At 33.8% G+C, this 9209-nt stretch overlaps 1 long non-coding RNA gene across 1 annotated transcript; it reads left to right on the top strand.

The window, feature by feature from the left end:
* The first annotated feature begins 2058 nt into the window (after positions 1-2058).
* On the top strand, positions 2059-5225 carry LOC129004246 (uncharacterized). The gene is made up of 4 exons (XR_008491688.1): positions 2059-2179; positions 3495-3538; positions 4068-4188; positions 5128-5225. It is a non-coding gene; the product is annotated as an uncharacterized LOC129004246 (long non-coding RNA).
* The last annotated feature ends 3984 nt before the right edge of the window (positions 5226-9209 follow it).

Here is a 9209-nt window from a genome sequence, read left to right as displayed (position 1 = left end):
ATACACATGTTAAATGCAGATCAAGGGGGAAAAGTCTTGAACAATCACTCACTAAAGTTCTACTTTACTTTGACAGACCAAGGTCTTATTTTGTGTTTTTGATCATTCATTATAACTATCAAAGACATGAATTTATAGTAGAATTTTGGTAATTCTTTCCTTTAATTTACCTTTTTAACAAAGGTAATGCGTTACGTTTATTGCATGTGCTCATGGAAGTTGTTATATTGCTAATATAATAGTTTTTGTTTCAGGTAATTCAGCGAATGACTATGTTCCTGGTGATCCTTGGGTAAAGGTTAGTCAAAATATTACATCTTCTTATCCTGTATTGTATAAGACTATTTACAAAAATGTTACAACTTTAATAATGAGAACTGATTTTCAAAGATAAATGTAAAAAATACGCATATAATCTCCAGAGTTTAGGTGTAATAATTGGATCTTAAATGCACTTTTTATTATTTTGGTTGGTAAATTGACATACATAGTTTGACGGAAATAAAGGGTGTTTCAACCTCCTTCAAACTTTCAAAACAAAAAAGGTTTTGCTAACTTTAAGATTTACAACAAGTACCAATAAAATGAGTTGCGTTCGTATAATGTTGTGATCTGATTAAAAAAAACAGGCAAATGTTTTTGGAACAATAGGGCATAGACGAATAGAATAAATATAGACTGTCAAAGGAAGGTTCCGCGATGTTTCCGAGATCGTGCTCGATGTTCGATTCGCTGCCTTCGTCGGCTCCTCGCCAGTCGCCGTAAGCACAGAAAACATACTCCGTAAGCTACCAGCAGACACTGCAGCGGTGTGCGCCGTAACAACACACTACTGCACTGCTGTCTGTCTATGTTTTATTCTTTTTATCTATGGTTAGGGCGAAGAGTGTGAATGTTGTTTGATATTGATGTTTGTTTATGACAAGAAACGTTTGAAGAACATCTAGAAACTCATTTATACCTACTATTTCAGGTAACTTGGCAAGCAGCGGATGAACTATGCCATAGAAAGGGTCACCAATTGGCTATTATAAGAAATGAAAAACATCGTCGAGCGTTTGCTGCTACTGCGGCACAAAAGTTTAGACAAACAGGTGAAGTGATTATTGTTATTAACAAATACATTATTTCCTACCTAAATTATATTTATTTTAAACGATAATAGTTTTAACTGTGCAATAAGTAAACACGTAACAAATGGGCATTAGGATTAAACGAATATTTTATAACAATTAATTGCAAACAATCCCTTATTTACCAATAATTTATCTTAATTATTGAAAGACAAAAAATGTCTTGAAATATTTCACCAGTCCATTAAGATTTTATAAATTTAATAATAAGTTTAATAATTAGTAAGTTTAATTATTAGGTCAGAAGAGGAGTGTTACATCCAAAACTATTAAGCACGAGGAATTATTATACACCAATACAGAATGGCAGATGTTTGAATTACAAACGAAATGAGAAAATTTAAAGGTAAATAAGTAGTCAATGAAAAAGACTCGGTGAAAGTAGAACCGATCGTGCCAGAGAGTTGATAAAATCAGGCAGTTGACCAAACTGACTGGATCAAGGTGACCAATCATATGATCAACAACACTTGTTCTCTATGTTAAATGCTCTAATTGGTGAAGGAAGCGAGCTGGTCTAGTGGTAGAGCTTTAGAGGCCAAGGTCCCAGGTTCAAATCCCACCATTCCTCAATGTATTTTATCTATGTGATAATGCCGTTACCCCCTAGGACTAGCCTGAAGTAATATATAAAACAGATCCTAGCATCGATCCTAGCAGATCCTAGGGACTCGAACCTAGCATCATATGTGGTACATACAAATATTGGTAGGCGTAAAAGTCCTTAGAAAAAATTTGATCTCAAAGATTTTTTAATATTTTCTCATCAGGTAGTAAAGCAGAGAATTTGTGGATCGGTCTGAAGAAGTTAGAACTGAGGATTAAGTGGGTCGACAACTCTTTCCTGGGCCCGGGCCCGTACACCAACTGGCTGCCTTCAGAGCTCACGAGGGATGGAAGGCCTCGTGTCGATTGTGGGGGAAGACCTTGTGTCAAAGCTGAGGGGAGGAGAGACTTTGAGCCGTTGTGGTCAAACTTTAAGCCATACCAGTGGAACGACGTTTTGTGCACTGCCAAGCGGTCGTACTTCTGCGAGGACAAAACAGGTGATTAGTATTTCAATTGGGATTATTTGGTGCTCTAATTACATGATGCAGAAAGTAACTGTGACATTAATTTAACGGTGGGTATTTGTATTTTAAAATTTTAATTAATGCATTTTTGAGGTAAAATAAATTGTGGCCCCATGTTTTTTTTTTTTTTTATTATGAATAATAATGTTTATTTGTATTTACGTTGGCACTAATTGCAACATAAAATTCATAAACAAAGGATTTGTTTTAAATTTGCTGTTCTAGTTGTTTAGTTTATTGAAAAAGAGTTGTTATGATTCGATGTGAGGGTTAAAGAAACAATCCAAGGAAGGGAACTGCATTTGATTAGCCACTGCAGGATGTCATTGATATGTTTTGTGGAACTATAGTATGAATAGAACTATGGTTTAAAGGTGGAACTATGATTTGCTCTGCTCCTGGCACTGATAGTTTTTGTAGCATATTCTCGGATTAAAGTTTGTATCAAAAATGATATACACCAAACAACCTATGGTGTAAGTGTTTGCAGTTGCACTTCCAAAGTTATATTTACCCTTTATTCATAAATAAGTCTAAATAACTTCTTGATCAGCATTGTACGTGTTATTAAATTTACGGAAAGTAAATAAAAGAAACGTCTTATAACACTTAAAACATATATTTACGCTTATACTGTTACTCACAAGACGGTAAATATACAAAAATATGGTAAGTGGTGATCGATTTTGATTGGACACTCCAATATTTAGCGAATAGGAGATTCGCCTATTGGGTCTGATGATGATTGGAGTGTCCAATCGAAATCGATCACCACTTACCATCTTTTTTGTATATTTACCGTCTTGTGAGTAACAGTATAAGCGTAAATATATGTTTCAAGTGTTATAAGACGTTTCTTTTATTTAGTTTCCGTAAATAAGTCTCACAAGAACATATTGGATTCGCTAGTAAATGTTTCACTCCGTAATATTTAATTATTTTCCTATGATTGCTACTACTTATTTCCACCGTTTGGGTGAAATTTGCTTCAATTATGTTTATTATTTGGGTGAAGCTTTTGATTGCCAATATATTTTAAAATTGAATAATACATTTTATAAGCTGCTTATGATTATTGTGTATGTTTGTTTAATCATAACGACTTGTTTTTGTTCAGCTATTGAAATTTATATAATTTATGGTGTTCCATAGTGTTGTTTATTTAATAATACAAACGTACAATTAAAAAATGACAAAAGGATTTCCCAGCAAAAAACATAAATAGATCCATCTCTAGGACCACAAATACTTGTGCATCAACAATAAATCATTCAACCAATTTTTTCAGATTCTACAGAATCCAACATTGCTCCTGGGGACCCATGGCTTAAGGTATTCAGGACCATAAGTGTAAACTCATTTAATCGCTTTTTGAACTACATTGATTACCTAAAATCATTCTAAATACACTAAGACAGACCTGTACCCATATGAATGGAAGGCTTCTTTTAAGATTGGTTTAGAGTAAGTAATTTATGTCTGTAATAAACCAATAGCCCCTATAGAATATGTCATTTTAAAAATATTATATTATATTTCATTAGCCCCAGCTATAATTCATGTTTCAATTTCTAACGTAGTATGGATAAATAATTTGAAAGAAATAATTCTTTAATAGTATACAATGTTGACATATCTTATTTGAAATAAGATAGCGATGGAGTTCTTGCAGTCTTAAACAAGACTTAATTGTGTCATGTAAAGAAGTTTTTGTATTATATTATTTTGTGCCTTTTGATGTCTACTAAAAATGGTTAGCTTAGCTAAACTAACAATTACTTTGGGTTATTATAAATCATAGAGATACATAAAGTTACAAACAAGATCCAATTTACCTAGCTAAAAGTTCTTTATTTTGTAGGTAACGTGGCACGAAGCGAGAAAAAATTGTGATTCTATTGGAAAGAGACTCGTCGTATTAAAAACTAAGGAAAAGATACAAAGATTTAAAGAAGCTGCTGTAAATATCTTTAGGAGCAAAGGTAATTGATTGCATAAATGTTATTTAGTTTGCATTACAACGATGGTCACGGCGTTCTTCAAAGTTATAAACTGCTAGATATTATGTTGGTACAAACGTTCTACAATATTATTATACTGCATTTGCATAGTGTGAATATAAAAAAGAACATAGCCTACTATTTCATTCAAATCCAATTAGCCTCGGAATAGTTTATCCCTATATATTTATCTCTTATAGGTTATTGTATAGATTTTTAAAAACCGTTATTAAGTATGCTTTCTGAAGAAGGAGGTTGCATATTTTGGAATAGGCAGATTATGCCTACGTCATATTATTAACGTAGTTCGAATATTTTTATTGAATACTAGAGGACCCATGCTTCTCCACAGCGTTGAAATAAATATCATATCCGAGAAATAATCAAATTTATGATTTTTTATTAAATAATACAGTATCTTGAACTTAACGGATTCAAACGATCAATAGCTCCAATTGAAGCCTATAATTTACTGATTATTTAGAGTCTAAAACATATAAAAAAATATAAGCAATACTGTTAGCTGTTGATTGTTAACTATAGAAAAACCTTATAGAAATCATTTTTTTGTTGGTTGTTCACCTTGCGTTTTCTTGAAACTTAACATATTTGAATAACTAATAGCTTAAATAAAAGTCGGTATTTCACTGAAGGTTCTTAGACCAAAATATATATGATTATATAATTATAACTGGTGAAATACATCTAAATTGGAGTAAAAAATTTGAAAATAAATAAAATTTATGTATTTTGGTCGAGCAAAACAGTAGATCAATATATGCCGATGCTTTATGTGAAATCTGTGCGTTCATACCTTCAATTTGATACCTCAATCATGAAAATCTGTCGGGTATAAGAGTTAAACGAACTCGGAAAAGAAAAACTATTTTTGTTTATAAGATACAGTGTTTTCATCTCTAGGAGAATCTCCAAGTTCGACCTGGATAGGACTAGCAGACTGGATAGCAGACTGGGAGTGGGAGGGTCGCTTTACATGGGTGACTGGTCAACCTCTGAGGGGAAGCGATTTCTCTGCTTGGTGGCTCCTCAACGACGAGCCCGACAATGAAGGGGGTCATGAGAACTGTGTATATGCATGGCCCAGCGAATTATATTATGGTTACCCGGATCCCAACGGGACATCCTACTTCTGGAGTGACATCCCATGTCAGTTCAAGAATTTCTACTTTTGCTCTGAAGGTGATAAGATGATCATTGTTAAGGTTGATTCACACATCAGTCCAGTCACAGTTCCGTCACATTTTAGACACAGTCCAATCACAGTTCAATCACAGTTCAGTCTCAGTTGCATCCTCAATTCAGAAGTCAACTGTCCGTCAGTTGGTTTCAGTCAGTCTTCTGTCACTTTATTTACAGTGATGTTACAGTCAAGAACTTTTTATTAAAACAAAATATTCTATCAATTTGTCATCATCCATCTTAATGATTGTTATAAATAGTTCCTAAGATATAAACACGATTACTTAAATAACAAAAACACAATTTTTTTTATGTCAAACACATACATTGCACAAGTGTCAGGCGTCCGAATGTGACTGAATTGTGAGGGGCCGAAACTGATGTGTCTGAATAGACCTTAATTCATTTTGGTTGAACAGGTTGAACTTATCATAGCGTCTGAAAAACATATTTACATTTTCATAACATATTTTAAGTCATTTCATAATCTAAAATTAATTGGCCTAACTCCCTATATCAACATTTCCAAATCTTATTAATGTATTTCAAGGGACAACAACTTTATCATACCAAACTTAACATACAATACAATGTTAGTTTCTTGAAATACTTACCGGTAAATTGTATTTATTACATTAAAACTGACAGCAATCACGACAATAATGATTGTAATAATAATACTACTGAATGCAAAGTATAGTCCCAAACAGAAATAAATAAATAATTTTAAATTTAAACCTTACCATCAAAATGGTCAACTTATGAAATTGTACGCAACAGAAGTGTGAATATTCCAAAATAACTTTTTATTGTTCAGATTTACAAAATATATATGAATGTTACAGAAGGATCGGTGGACGGTAATTATGTCCCAGGAAATCCTTGGACTGAAGTAAGTTGTTACATTCATTAATTAATAAGTAATTGGTGTGTTTAAAGAAACCCATTTTAATGGATATTGAAAAATATAACAATGTTACGCGGAATCATATCCATACAAATAGGTTATTTAATTCATTTTTGAAAGTAATTAACCAGTATAAGTTGCAAATTATGTTTTATCAAAATATTCCGTGAGTAATACGCATTAACTGTTTGTTATTTACACAAAATGTTAAAGAATGTTAACCTAAGCAATACGTACAAATGTCTTATTTTTTGTAAACATTTAGGTAATATGAAAATAAATTTAAACAGCACGGTAGGTTACTTTTAAAATCATATTACGGGAGTGTCAAGAATAAATTAACTAGGAATGATGAAAATATTGACTGATCTTAATTAATACAATATATAAATAGTCCAAGAAAACAGTGTTGCAACATGGAAAAATTTGCAACAGAAACTTCCTCAATGGCTTTTTGTTTAGAAATTATAGCTCTATAACATATTCAAAATCAGACAAAATCCGACAATGGGAACACCCCAAAAACACACATCAAAATGGCGGACACAATCTTTTCAAAATTGAGAATAATATTGATTAATTTAAACTGTGTATGGATATAAAAAGTAAGTTGATTTGACTGTAAAACTGATTGATAAAAAACAACTCTCATTAGTCATGTTCATCACTATCATAGTTTGAAGGGCGATGGCAGTTCTGACATCCCTTTATTTGAAAATCCCCACATGCTGTTTAACATGGTAATCCATTGCGCTTGCAACCGCAGTGTAAAGAAACGCAGTTTGTTTTGCAGGAACATCGGATCATATTTAGAAGATAGTCTGAAGCTGGTGGTAAGTCGCAGAGTGTTGAATGGTAAACGTAATTTTCTTTATACCAACCACAATGTTCTGGATGCTGTAACTATCGGTAGAATCTCACGCAAAGCGTACAAATACAGATCCCAGGAGTTAATTGTGTCGGCTTCTATCAACATTCATACAGTCATAATCATTCACTGATATTCCAACCACAGTTGACTGGTTCTCGAGGAGGATTGCAAAGGATTTGTCTTTGTCTCCAGAGCAGTGTCAATTAAAGATAACACATCACTTTGCTCAATGTCCTTTTTTGTTTTTTGACCGGTCATAATACCGTCGAGTATGTCGCAAGCCTTCTGGACAAATTCTTGGGAAGTTCCATGTTCATTGGGAGGAAAAACCTCTGACACTATTAGGGTACTGCGGGCTGCATCTACAATCATATGTCCTCTCATCGCCCTAGAAACAGCTTTTCCAGGCATCAATAAAAATAAATATTCCTGATCCATTCATGTGAGTACCAATTGCACCCAATGCATTTGATCAGCCTATGGAATGTTCCAAGCATTAAAGTAACTGTTGCTCGAAATCGAGCAAAACTGCAAGCTGTAATAAAAGAATTAACAACAAAAAAGCAAGACCTCAATCAAAGAGTCGCTCTAAAGTAATTTCTGACTGATTATAGAAATATGGAAAATATTATGTTGTAAAAAAAAATATAAAAGTAGTCTACAATATTTGAATATAGATCCGCTCTCATACTGCTTTGGTTATCTCTCATGTACTGTAGGTGGGTGCCCTCTGTGAGAACGTAGATGTCAACCACACACTGTAAAGTGAGCTTTTCAGACGCTAAATCCCTCTCTTGACGCCAACCAGTACTACACGCACTATAGCATTGTTAAATTATTTATACTATATGTTCTGTTTTAGGCGTGTTTAAATTAGGGGCACCAACCAAAGTCTCCGGTTGAGAACATAAGAGGGTAAGCAAGTGGATCTAACGACTGATCTAGAACTGATTCGCGTTTAACATTACTAGTTTTTGGAAAAAACGAAGATTTATTTGGCCAGGTGGTGCTCTGTTTTCAGCTTTAAAAATACCTGCGACATTTATTTAAGTAGCATCATTATAGAGAGGAAAGTCACTCCTTTTGTCTATTACTATCCACATGAATCTCACTTGACTCCTCGTCCCAACACATTGCTGCCACAATTTAAAAAGATTAGGCAAATAGGTTGGCAATGTGACCCTATTCCCGCATATTTTTTCATGGCATTTTTTGTTTTAATTGTGTTTCATGCGCTGTTGGGTTCCAGTGTCAATGTCGTACTCAACTATACATCTGTGCGTGTTCAGGATAACCTTCTTAAGGGATTAGATTACCTACTCGGAGGTAAAACGTGTCATGGATCTTTTAATTGTAGATCCCCTGTGTGATCCTCTCATCTAAATTAGCTTCAGAGCTGACCATGCCAAAGACAAAATTGAATTGACGAATTTTATCCAAATAATTTCTAGATCTAAGTCTCGCAGCCCTGTTTTCAGATTGGGAGTTTCCAATAAGTTCCTGAAAGTATGGTGAATTCCGCAGTTGAAGTAAACGGTTCTTTCATTTATGGTAACAAAGAGTTAAAATTGAACTGTTTCAGCCAGTCTTTTCTTTTCTTAAAATGTAAGCCACCACAATGCAAACATTTAACGTTCATTTGTCTGAGGAGATGTATCCATGATGTATCACCATGGTAGTACCGCCACTCTGTATCCTTCAAATGTTTCATTGGTAGGTTGATGCAAGCTGTCACGTCCGCGTTCCCTCCAGCCACTCACAGTTCTTCGTCTTACTGGTGGCTTGAATACGAAAGTTAACCAAACAACAGAAAACACTACAACGGAATTTGGATATACATTGTAAATTACGTAACATAGTAATGCAAAGCGTTTCAAACATTCACTTCATCATACCAAACTGTAACTAAAACTACATGAAAATTCAGTAAAATACGTTGTAAGGTAAATTAATTCAAATAAGTAGTTATGTATATACCGGTTCGAGCGCAGGATGAGGATGAGAGCCCTGAAATAGGGTACACCC

The sequence above is a fragment of the Macrosteles quadrilineatus genome, unplaced genomic scaffold (genome assembly GCF_028750875.1).
Source record: "Macrosteles quadrilineatus isolate MER2022 unplaced genomic scaffold, UCM_ALF_1.0 Scaffold_9__3_contigs__length_116548681, whole genome shotgun sequence".
Classification (NCBI taxonomy): domain Eukaryota; kingdom Metazoa; phylum Arthropoda; class Insecta; order Hemiptera; family Cicadellidae; genus Macrosteles; species Macrosteles quadrilineatus.
The sequence above is the reverse complement of the archived record's forward strand: the minus strand, read 5'-3'. Positions and strand labels throughout refer to the sequence as shown.